Source organism: Dermacentor andersoni, chromosome 9 (genome assembly GCF_023375885.2).
Source record: "Dermacentor andersoni chromosome 9, qqDerAnde1_hic_scaffold, whole genome shotgun sequence".
Taxonomy (NCBI): domain Eukaryota; kingdom Metazoa; phylum Arthropoda; class Arachnida; order Ixodida; family Ixodidae; genus Dermacentor; species Dermacentor andersoni.
The window spans coordinates 68,243,903-68,254,833 of NC_092822.1; positions in this window are offsets into that span (position 1 = coordinate 68,243,903).

The following is a 10,931-nucleotide window of genomic DNA, read 5'->3' on the forward strand; positions in this document are numbered from 1 at the left end:
CTGAGAACAATGCTAAACATGTTGAAATTTCAGCGCACGAGCTGGACAAGCACGAAAAGGAGACCCCACCACATGAGCGCTAATTAACAAGTGAACGATTACTTTGGAACAATGGGCAAAATTAAAAAAGCCATGGAAAAAAGCAGTGCTTAACATGGCGAGGCAACATTCGGCTACATAACATAATCTCAATATATGGTTAGAGAACGAGAGAGCGCTAAATATGGTCCTGGGAAGAAAATACTTCCAGCTAAACAATGAAATCATCAAAGAACAGTCGTACAATAGGAGAGCGGGAAATGTTGCACGAAAAGAGATCAGACTGCACAGAGAGGCGTATCGAACGTATGAGAAAAGACGAGCTCCAGCCACTCTTTTTCAATAAGACTAACGCTGTTTGAGGGCCTCCGACATTTGACATAGTTGGGCTTCAGCTTTTTGGGGCTGTCGTTCAGCAGCAATACAATTGTGCTATGCCACAGGCAACACTGTAATATATGCGATTTATCCTAGAATGACCAACATAATGACGTCCTTTATGGAAAATTGCTGGGCTGTAGTAGGCATAACACCTGGCTGTTAGAGCAAAATTCTCCGCCAACATTCTGCATATGATCTTGCCCAAACGTCCTCATTACACCTCTGTCATCCATAACTTACCCGGTATTAGCGACCATTATTTACTAAATATTCCCCGTAATGCTCCGTTTCTGAAACTTTTATTGTTTTCCGTCTCCTTTAAGATTACTACTTTATAAAACCCTGTAGCATTCGAAATTAGAATATGCTGCAGTTATATGGCAGCCCTTTCACGAAAACCTTGTACATTCCCTTGAACTAAGCCAAACCCAGCAAGTGGTTTTATTCTTTGGAATACACCCGTGCTGCGAGCGTATCTTAAATAAAATAAAATCTGATTCTTCAGCACTGGCAACACGTTGAAAGATTTCTCGCCTACCATTTTTCCATAAGCTTTGTCCCCACCCTACTCTTCATCCTAAATTCATGTTGGGACCATAGTTAGCTCACCGTACTAATCATCAGCCTAAAGTTAAAGCTAGTGCATCTACCACGACGTTTTTACACTCACTTTTACCACGTACGTCGAATGAATGGAATGAACTTCCCTTTGATATTGTTTCCATAAAAAAAAAATGAAAATTTTTGAAAAGCACTAGTCAATATTGTATAATAGCAAGCATATGTACGAACTAATGTTGGTTGCTGTTGTGTTACTTATAATATTCGATGTTGTATCACTGTATTTAGAAAACTTTCAACTAACATTGTATAAGTAGCAAATAGTGTGTACACGCTCGTAACATATTTCCTCTCTATTTCTTGTGTAACCCACTCCCTTTTCTCTCGTCGAAAGGCCCTGAGGGTAAATAAGCAAACAAATGCCTAATGTTGTCGTTCGGATTTGGAAATACACCTTGTTGTAAAAGCAACCCGCGCGAATACGATCCCAAATCTCAGGATCGCATGCACCGCCACGTCACACATCTCGGAGGCCCTGTGCGGACTTCGCGAGCGCGCTGCTAGATAGTGCAGCGTGTCCTAAAGGAAGCACAAGAGAGGATCCCGACTCCAGTACACTGCTTATGCACTCCGATGCGGCGCGGGAGAAATCTCAGAGGCCACGCAAAGTTCTCAGCGCGAAATTCGCGGCGACAATGCTAGATGGCGCAGCGTGTCCAGAGAGACGCATGAGAGAGGATCCCGGCTGCAGTATAATGCTCATACATAGCGTGCTTTGGCTATCCGCATACGTGCATAGTCATCGTAGATGAGTTCTGCCTGAATTTTATTACTGTTGTAAAAATGGGACTCCCTAAATAATTTCTTAGCATCGAGAATTGCTGTACGAAGCAGGTAATGGTTGCATACTTGTACGTACTGAAGCAAATGTAACTTTGCAATAAATATGATAACGTCGTCGCGAATCGTCTCATTTTACTCCGCAACATCACGGCCAAACTTGGTCAATTTGAGTAGCCTATTCTGTATCAAATTTCCAATGAATTTTTGCGACATATTTTCTGCCGCAAGGAACATCGCTGCTCGTAGGCACCTTCGAGGTGTTACTTCGGGGTACCAAACGCCCCCGCCCCTTGTAGTTCTTCAATGAACATCTTTGACATCAACTTAGCTCACTGGGTATCAGATCTCCTCAATTGTAAGACACAACCCATTACAATTTGTACTGTGCTGGGCGGAATCGAATCTGCGTTATACGTAGAGACAAACTTCTCAGAATATACTACCAGGCGTTCCTACGAGGACGTTAAGTAACATTTAAAAATAGGCATTCTGAAATAAAAACGTGGTTCCTTCGGAGACGTAGTCAGCGGTGCCGACCACGGGGTTATGGGTGGTGCATGGTAATTAGTCGCAAATTCGCAAAATGAAATTAATTAACTTTTAAGCTTTTATTTTCAGCGGGTTCATCATAACCTGGAAACTGAAGCAAACTCTCCGTATAAACAATATCAAGTTTTGGATATGGAAAAATGTGATTTTCCGTGAAAATGTGGTTGGAAGACTTTCGGCCAGCAGAGCGCAGGAAACGGAACTGAGAGCACTTCAATTGGGCCAGTTGGTGCGACATAATGCAAATTTAACATACACAAAAAGTTAAGTAGCTAGGTGCAAGCTGGCCGTTCCTTCCAATGCTAGGGTTTTCTGCTCATCTCCGTTTTTATCCCATTCAACACTCTGCCTTTTTTGCTTTGCTTGCTCATTGTCATCACATGTAGTCTTGTGATGACGTCACTTTTCAAGTCGAACCCTTTCCGCATGGTTACTCGTACAGTGCGTTCGTAGATCATCTAGTTTCGCTTTTAGTGATTTTATTATCTTCTCATTTCCACCTAGCACCGCAACTTCACATATTATAGAACCATACCTAGATCTAGTGACTGCTTGTTGCTAGGGATAAGACATTGCATGCATTGATATGTTCACTTTGCACTGTGCCACTTGATGATTTCTTTTGCTTAGGAGAATTTGTGTTCTTGCTTTCAAGATAAATACCTATCACGACAATTGTGATACAACACCATTTTAAAGGCGCGGTTTTTCGAATAAAATTACATTTCGTTCTGCGGCGCTGTTTCTGTGTATATGTATTCTTCAGTTCTCGTTTATTGCGTTGGTTAAATGTGGAATATGAAACACGAAGCAAACAGGTGATCCAGCAATGAAAAGCCAGCCCACTGCAATAGCAGGAGTACGGACATCGCCTCCACTATTAAATAAATAATAGAAGAGGCAATGGTACGGAGCACCAGGATCAACCAAACGCCAGTCAATGTTTTCTGGTTAATTGGCGCTCAACCACGTCGCGTATCGCATCAACGCAAAATGAGCGTCGAGAACACAGCAGGCACAAGGGTACGAGCGGGCTTTGCACCTAGACTAAACCCACGACGCGGATCGCTTTCAAGATAGGGCCCACGCGGCCGCACCAGGCGCAGTTGCTGCCGGACTACAACGCCGCCGTCCCTTCCGTCTCGAGCCTTTCGCGCAATGGAAGACGGCGCATTTCCTCCCTTGTACGCACGAGATTGAGCCGCGATTGTCGGCACCCTTCGGACGCGGTCGCGCGACGCACAGTGGCTGCCGAAGTACAACGCCGCCCTCCCCCCCTCCCTCCCTTCCACCGCGGGCTTTTCGCGCGACGGAAGACTGCGCGTTTCTTTCCCGCTTACCTCCCGTGCGCGGGATATTAAGCCGTGGCCATCGACTCCCCTCGCACGCTTCCACTCGCGTCTACAGCGTGCGGCAACGGTGTTATCGCCCTTCAACTTTATACCGAACATCACGCTGACAGCGACGACGGCAAACATGCTCCTGCAGTATCGATACAATTGCTACCGCTATTAAATTCCTTCAATTTTTCTTTTAATATTTATTATTGCCTTGGGGGCAGACGTCTAAAATTGCAAATTTGAAGGCAGTGACATTTTCATGCATTCCCATTCTTTACAAAACGTGCAAATCTTATAAAAATCTATATTTCTAAATGAACTTCCTGTATATTGAAATCCATACACAATATCAGTTGGTTCTTATTGAGTGCTGGGTTCGTCTCTTCTCGTAATCGTCCTGTCTGTAGCGCTTTTTCCTTCAAGTTCACTAGCCAGTCTGCTTTCCGGAGACTGTCAATCGAGTTTCTTAATATTAACGTAAGAGAGGAGGAACACGCCCGTGGCAGATGTTGCATGCTCGTGTTGTCTAGTTCCCTAGAATGACGGAGCGGCGACATTGTTTTCTACCATTTATATCTCCTAGCTGGCAGTTCACCGCACAATGTGAAATGGCAATATTCAGTTACGACAAAAGGTCATTAAAACCTTTTACGACAACAAGGATTCAAAAGGAATTTATTACTAAAATAAATAAGCATCAATTGCGCTAGACCTGTCACAAGAACGAGCAAAACGCCCGTTTCTAGATTTGATATGAAAAAGGTTATGTCGCAGCTGACAGCGTCACTGTCCTCCAGCGTATTGTGAGCATTATTTATTGTTTTGCACCTGACTGAGCCCCGATGTCCTAAGACAAAATATGTGTCACCGCAAATTCATATGATCTACTTACCGTTAGAAGCACTTCCGAGAAAGCTTTTAAAAAATGAGGATAACTTATTTCAAATTTTTCTAACCGTCAATAGGTACGATTCCCTCGTCCTTATATGGGCTGTTTTTTTTTTTTTTTTTTTGTTAGACTACACAAAACTATTTATTATTGCCTGAGGCAGATAGCACTGCTCGAATAGTCGAATTTTTTCCTGTCCGTCTTCTTTAGCACGTCTCGGAGATCACACTGTATAGAAATCCAGAGCACATGACCGAACCAGATATTATTTTTTTCTCGTTATTCCTTACACTAGCGAAGTTCTTTGCATATTAGCCGCACTTGTTGACTGTTGGTGCATTAGGTATGCGAGTACAAATAATGCAAATGCAGGGCAGGCACTGCATGACAGATTTTGCCAAGCATTGACGAGCTGACAAAAATGGATGATGACGTGAAACATGGTAACTGGCTGCGCGTTAAACAGAGAAAAACGAAACCCTTAGAGAAGAGGCAATAATACTATTATTAGGCCCACTTTCTGTTGCAGCCTTTAAGGTCAGCAGCTGCATTCATTGAGTGTGCGCAGTGCAGTCATACTGCGTGGTGGTATTTCATCTTTTCACCACAATAACCATCGCTTTAGTGGCTAGCAGAGAATCTCTATAAAACAGCGTTCAGTTCGTTTGGTGTTTATTGCTTTGCATTCCGTAACTGCATTTGCTGTGGCATCGCTTTTAGCGTATGTCCTCGTGGTTAGCGTGAAGTAAAAGGCGCTTTGCTTATATGTTGTTGCACATTGTTGTGATGTGTAACTTCCTATTATTCTAATACGAAAGTTGTTACCTAGTGCATATGTACGTTCTTATTTTAAGCTCTCGCGACGGGTAAATATTTCTTTTAGAATAGGTTAGCTTTGTTAGATTTATTTTTCATAAACGTAACTTACGAGTTTCAGTGAATTACCTTACAATCTACAGAAAAAGTACAAATTTTAGAGGCATGCCTGTCTTTGATGGTAAGGCGAAAGCCTTATGTGGCTCGTTGCAATAGCTCGTACCCGAAAAAGCGGTACTCCAGTTATGCAAAAAATCAGTGATGCAAAACGGTCATCATTAGGAATGGTTCACACCCGCTACAGCAAGCAAAGATGGAATGGTGGGATATGAATGAAAAAATGAAAGGAAGAAAGAAAGAAAAAGAGAAAGAAAGTGGACCGAAAGAAAAACGAATGAAAGACCAAAATAAAGCAACAAAGAAAGACTAAAAAAGGACAGAAAAAAGAGCGCAAGAAAGAACGAACGAAAGAAACACGGAAAGACAGACACAATGAAAGAAACAACGAAAGCAATTATAGGTAATGCATTAGGTGCTTGAATGTGTCATTGAGGAGGTCGACCTACAGTGCCGTGGGTTTACTCTACACTGTGGCTCGTTATGTCTTGAAAGAAGTCTGACCACTCCGCTCGATAACTTAATGCACCACTACGTGGGTAGTCTATAGGCTTTCGCCTTCCCGTGTTATAGGAGTGTAACATGCTTCGGACCTTTTCATTACATTTGGACATGCTCTGAATATAGTTAGAGCATCTGGAATCATGCCTCCTTACGTCATAATGCAACCGAAGCTACAGAATGCTCGGAAAGAATGGAATGAGGACAGAAGAAGCAAAGACGGGACCCCGCAATTCCGACACATCGCACTTTTTATTACAAGTTTAGCTGTGTCGAAGATAGGATCCTGTGTTGCGCGCCAAAGCCACTTTATTTTGTCAAAAACTATGTGACTGTACACAACGGAAGCCTGCGAGGATGGTGATTTTTACGAGCGCTGCTAGCTGCTTTACCAGCATACTGTCAGCAGTTTCAGATGAGTACTAATACTTTCTGCAGTAGGCTTACGAACATGATCATTTGCTTTGTGTAGCTTCACGTACAGATAGACTACTAAGGTGGCAACCCGCCGTGGTCGCTCAGTGGCTATGGTGTTGGGTTGCTGAGCACGAGGCCACGGGATCGAATCCCGGCCACGGCGGCCGCATTTCGATGGGGGCGAAATGCGAAAACACCCATGTGCTTAGATTTAGGTGCACGTTAAAGAACCCCAGGTGGTCGAAATTTACGGAGTCCTCCACTACGGCGTGCCTCATAATCAGAAAGTGGTTTTGGCACGTAAAACCCCATAATTTAATTTTTACTAAGGTGGCATTAGCATGAGTGACCAAAAAGAAAATCTGACAGAGTGAATTATATTCTACATCATATAATCAAATTAGAGCGGAGACACAGGCAGTGCCCACAACGAATATCCCAGACCGCGAGAGAAACCGTCCTTCGGCATTCTCTGAGGTATACTTCGGAAAGAATCCCACCGAATCTCTGTGACAATTTTTCGTCTAGAAGCACTGAAGCGTGACTCAGTTTGTACGGTTGTGTACTCGAACAGAATTGCTGACAAAACGTTTAATTTGCGATACGCTTCAACCTAATAAAAGCAAAGTAGAGCGAAGATCCTGCATAAGCATTAGACCACAGCGAAAGCGGACCCACCACGGTATGAGCGGAGAGGACTCTTTCCGATCTATTAACCACGCGATCTGAATTTATGTGACGCGAATGTCCGTTTTTCATCATGTACAGTGATCGAGGTTCATTGTGCCTTTTTCACAAGATCTGATTTCGCTTGCGAATTCGTTTGCTTGCATATGCGCTTTGCTTTTCCAAGGGGATTTCTTAAATGTGAAGTGTCAAGAAAAATCGCACCATGTTAAACTACGCCTCTGACGACTGCAGCCGAAACGAGTGATGTCTACTAATTAGCGCTCGCCAGAATAAAATCAGCTTCCTCGGCATAAAAAATTGCTTATCACACACGCCAGTGTTATCCTGATCGTACCAAATGCTAAGGCTACACTAAGCACCTGCCAAATCAGCACAGTCGTGACAAATGTCTTTTAAATGTTGAGCAGTTGACCCGGCCATGACCACTGGCTTCAGACGAACTGCGAAACGCGCATGTGTAGCGCAATTCACCAAACAAACCCTTCTCACAAATATGACAGAAGCTGACTTACTTAACTCCCCTAACAGCTGCGACCCATTTCTTTCGCCGTTCTAGTTCGTGAGACCTGCCAGAAAACATGTACCAATTTATCCCAGGCTCGCATTCATGCCTGCGAGTTTTACGCAGCAGTATCGCTGGTTCCACTTGTTCTTTTTCATACTTCCGTGATTTGGACGCTTGTCGGCCTGCCCGTCCCGACGTGGGAGCGGCCCGCAGCGGCTCCTCCCTCGTAAGGGAGTTTCGGAGTCGCTCCTCAGGACCCAAATAAAGTTCATTGCCTGCCTGCCATGAAGCGTATGCCATTGCACTGTCGCAAGACGTATTCGAAAAAAAAGGAAAATTCTCATTAAGAAAGCAAAACGATCCCAACCGTGAGCGACACGAAGTGCAGTGAGCGTGAAGTAATACGCATCGCGCCGGCCGAGCCGCAGAGCCCCCTTCTCAGTACTGTCGCATCGCAACGGCAGATGGAGCCACAGTAGCCGCAAACTGGATTGTACGGAGCTTATAAGGTCCAAAGTTCGAATAGGTCTGCAGCTTTCATTCGCAACGCGTTGTACATCAGACTTTTGGAGTGAGAGAGAAAGAGAGAGAAGGGAAGACAGAAAGGCAGGGAGGTTAACTCCCTGCCTTTAGAAAAGGAGGCACATATTTATTGCTGACTGTGCGTCACTAGGCTCTTTTCTCATTACTACATATCTCATTATTGTAGTAGTGCTGGCGAAGAGCATGCAGCACAATGTCCAGCTCGACATACTTTGGATGATTTGCTATAAAAACTTTGGAGAAAGCTTAAGCTACGCCTTTAAGAGTGAAACGCGATAGCAGTCAAAGCTCCCTGACTGCTTCTCACGCTTACCGGCAACTGCAGCTTATCTGACCGTAATGTTTTTCTGGAAACGCTGGCGTCAAACGCTGTGCACGAAGGCAAGCTTCCTGTTTTTGCTTTTTTTTTTTTTTGATGGTGCTGCAAGGAACCGAGCAGGATGCGCCGCTCCTACTAAGACAGACCTTGACGGGCACCTGGAAAAGGGGTTTGTGTTTGATTTTGCGCGTAACAGAATTACGTTTCCTGGTATATTCAAATTGCAATCCGACGCTATCATGTCTGTAAAATGTGGGTAAGTGTAGACGGAAGAACTGCGGAGTGACGCGGCGGCTTTTGGTTAGCTCGAAGCGGTAGCATTCCTTAAATTTGACATACAAGCTTATTTATTTTTAAGGGCGTCTTATGACAATCCTAGAAGTAACATGTTGAGACCCAACTTCTTTTTTTTGTCGTCATTATAGCCATGACGACCAGAATAGAAACAATGTAGCAAGATCAAAAATAACGTACAGCGCGAAGGACAAGGACAGCGAGAGACGGCATACACAGCGCTGACTTCCAACAATATTTTATTGCGTTGCCACATCGTTCGTGTGCATGTATACAAGAGGGGGGCATGCGCAGAAAATGAATGGCAGTCACAAGGGGTGTTCTAACAGCAAGTCACTGTACTAAAAGCACGGTCACTTGAAAAAAACGAACATTACGATTTCTATCTGTATAGATACGTGACTTCACTAGGGGTCAGCGCGATAGAGGGGGCACTAACGCACATACTACCAAGTTTTCTGATGAAATCAGCTCCCACAATTTCCCAGGTGAGCTGTGAGCTGCGTCTCGGTAAAACTTTAGTATCTTCAAAGAGGGGCACGCAGCCGCGGTCCCGGCAATGGATGCCCAAGTGGCCTTGTACAATGTTACAAAACTTGGACTTTGTTACAATGCTCTCTTAGACGACCGTTTAAGCACCTGCCTGTCTGTCCAACATATTTACTGCCGCAAGACAAGAGAGTTTGGTAGACTACATTCGTTGTGCACGTTGTGCACGCTTTATGTGCACGACAGAGCAACAACTCTGATGTGATTTAGGCGCGTTAACACGTTTACAGTGCCTTGCCAAGCTTTGCGGGGCTGAAAACACGACTGTGATTCCTGCACGCTGTCCAATTTTCTGTAGCCTCTGGGAGACATGATGCACATACGGTAGCACTGCAAACCTGCGTCTTTCAGCCAGCTGGGTCCTTGGCTGAGCGAGTTCATCGCGTTTTGTGCGCCTCCGAAGCAGTTCCGCTATGGCTGAAATTAAGTCCAAAGGGTAGCCAGCTCAAGAAAGGCAATCAACCTGTGCAGCAAGACTATGTTGCATCTCGTGTGGGCAAGATTTATTGAGGCTGTTAACGAGACATAACCTTACAATACCTCGTTTAACGAGCTTTGAGTGTGCGGAGTTGAAGGGCAAGAGTGGCTTCTTACTTCTCGGTTCGAAGCACCAGTACACATATTTGTGAGCAACCACAGCCTGAAATCAAGAAAGCGCAAGGAATCATCAATGGGGACCTCATGGGTAAGTTCTAGAGGCTCCAGCTCTTTGTTAAAGATCTCCAAGACTTCAGAAACAGCAGGCTCAAAAGCGTGATCAGTGCCATCAATAAATATCAGGTAGTCGTCTACAAATCTGCACACTTTGACAACAGGAGACGCGGCTAGGTGACCATGAGTATTGTGATCATGACGAGCTAGATAAATATGACTTAGTACCGGCGCCAGGCATGATCCTATAGAAACACCGTTCCTTTGTATGTAATTTTGTTTGTTCATTCCATGAGGTGTAAATTGATTTCAAGTAGAAGGTCAACAATTCAAGAAAGCCGCTAACATAAACACCTGCAGCATTCTGAAAGCCAACTGATCCAAAGTCATCAATGTATCAAATTTCATCAATGATAAGCATATTGTGCCGAACGCCCACTGACCCTGTTTTCGGCAAGCATGTCGTAAAGTTTCAATATATTTTCTAGCAAAGAGAGAGATAGAGAGAGAGAACAAGCGTTTAATAATCTGAACCAGTGAGAAAAAGCGCTTCTTGCTTCACCCAAGGCGGGTGGCCTCCTTAGTACAGGTAGCCATTTGCCTTTGCCGCTTCCTTGGCCTGGCTCACCAAGCTAGCGAACACTAATTCTGATGAAATGCAATTTACCACGGATGCATTCCGTACAAACGATTCTCAACACTTACGTACAAATAATTTTAGCATCGTTATTTATATGCAGTAAGATAATGTGGAGAAACTAAAACAGGAAAAAAAACGCATATGATTCCTGATTTTCCTAGCACATATCACGTGGCAGCTACTAGCACAGTAGTAAAGCCAATCAATTAAGTATGTATTAAAAGGATGCACGCTTATGCACGCAGAATTTGGTATGAATTTGTTCTTTTTATGATATCTTTATTCCT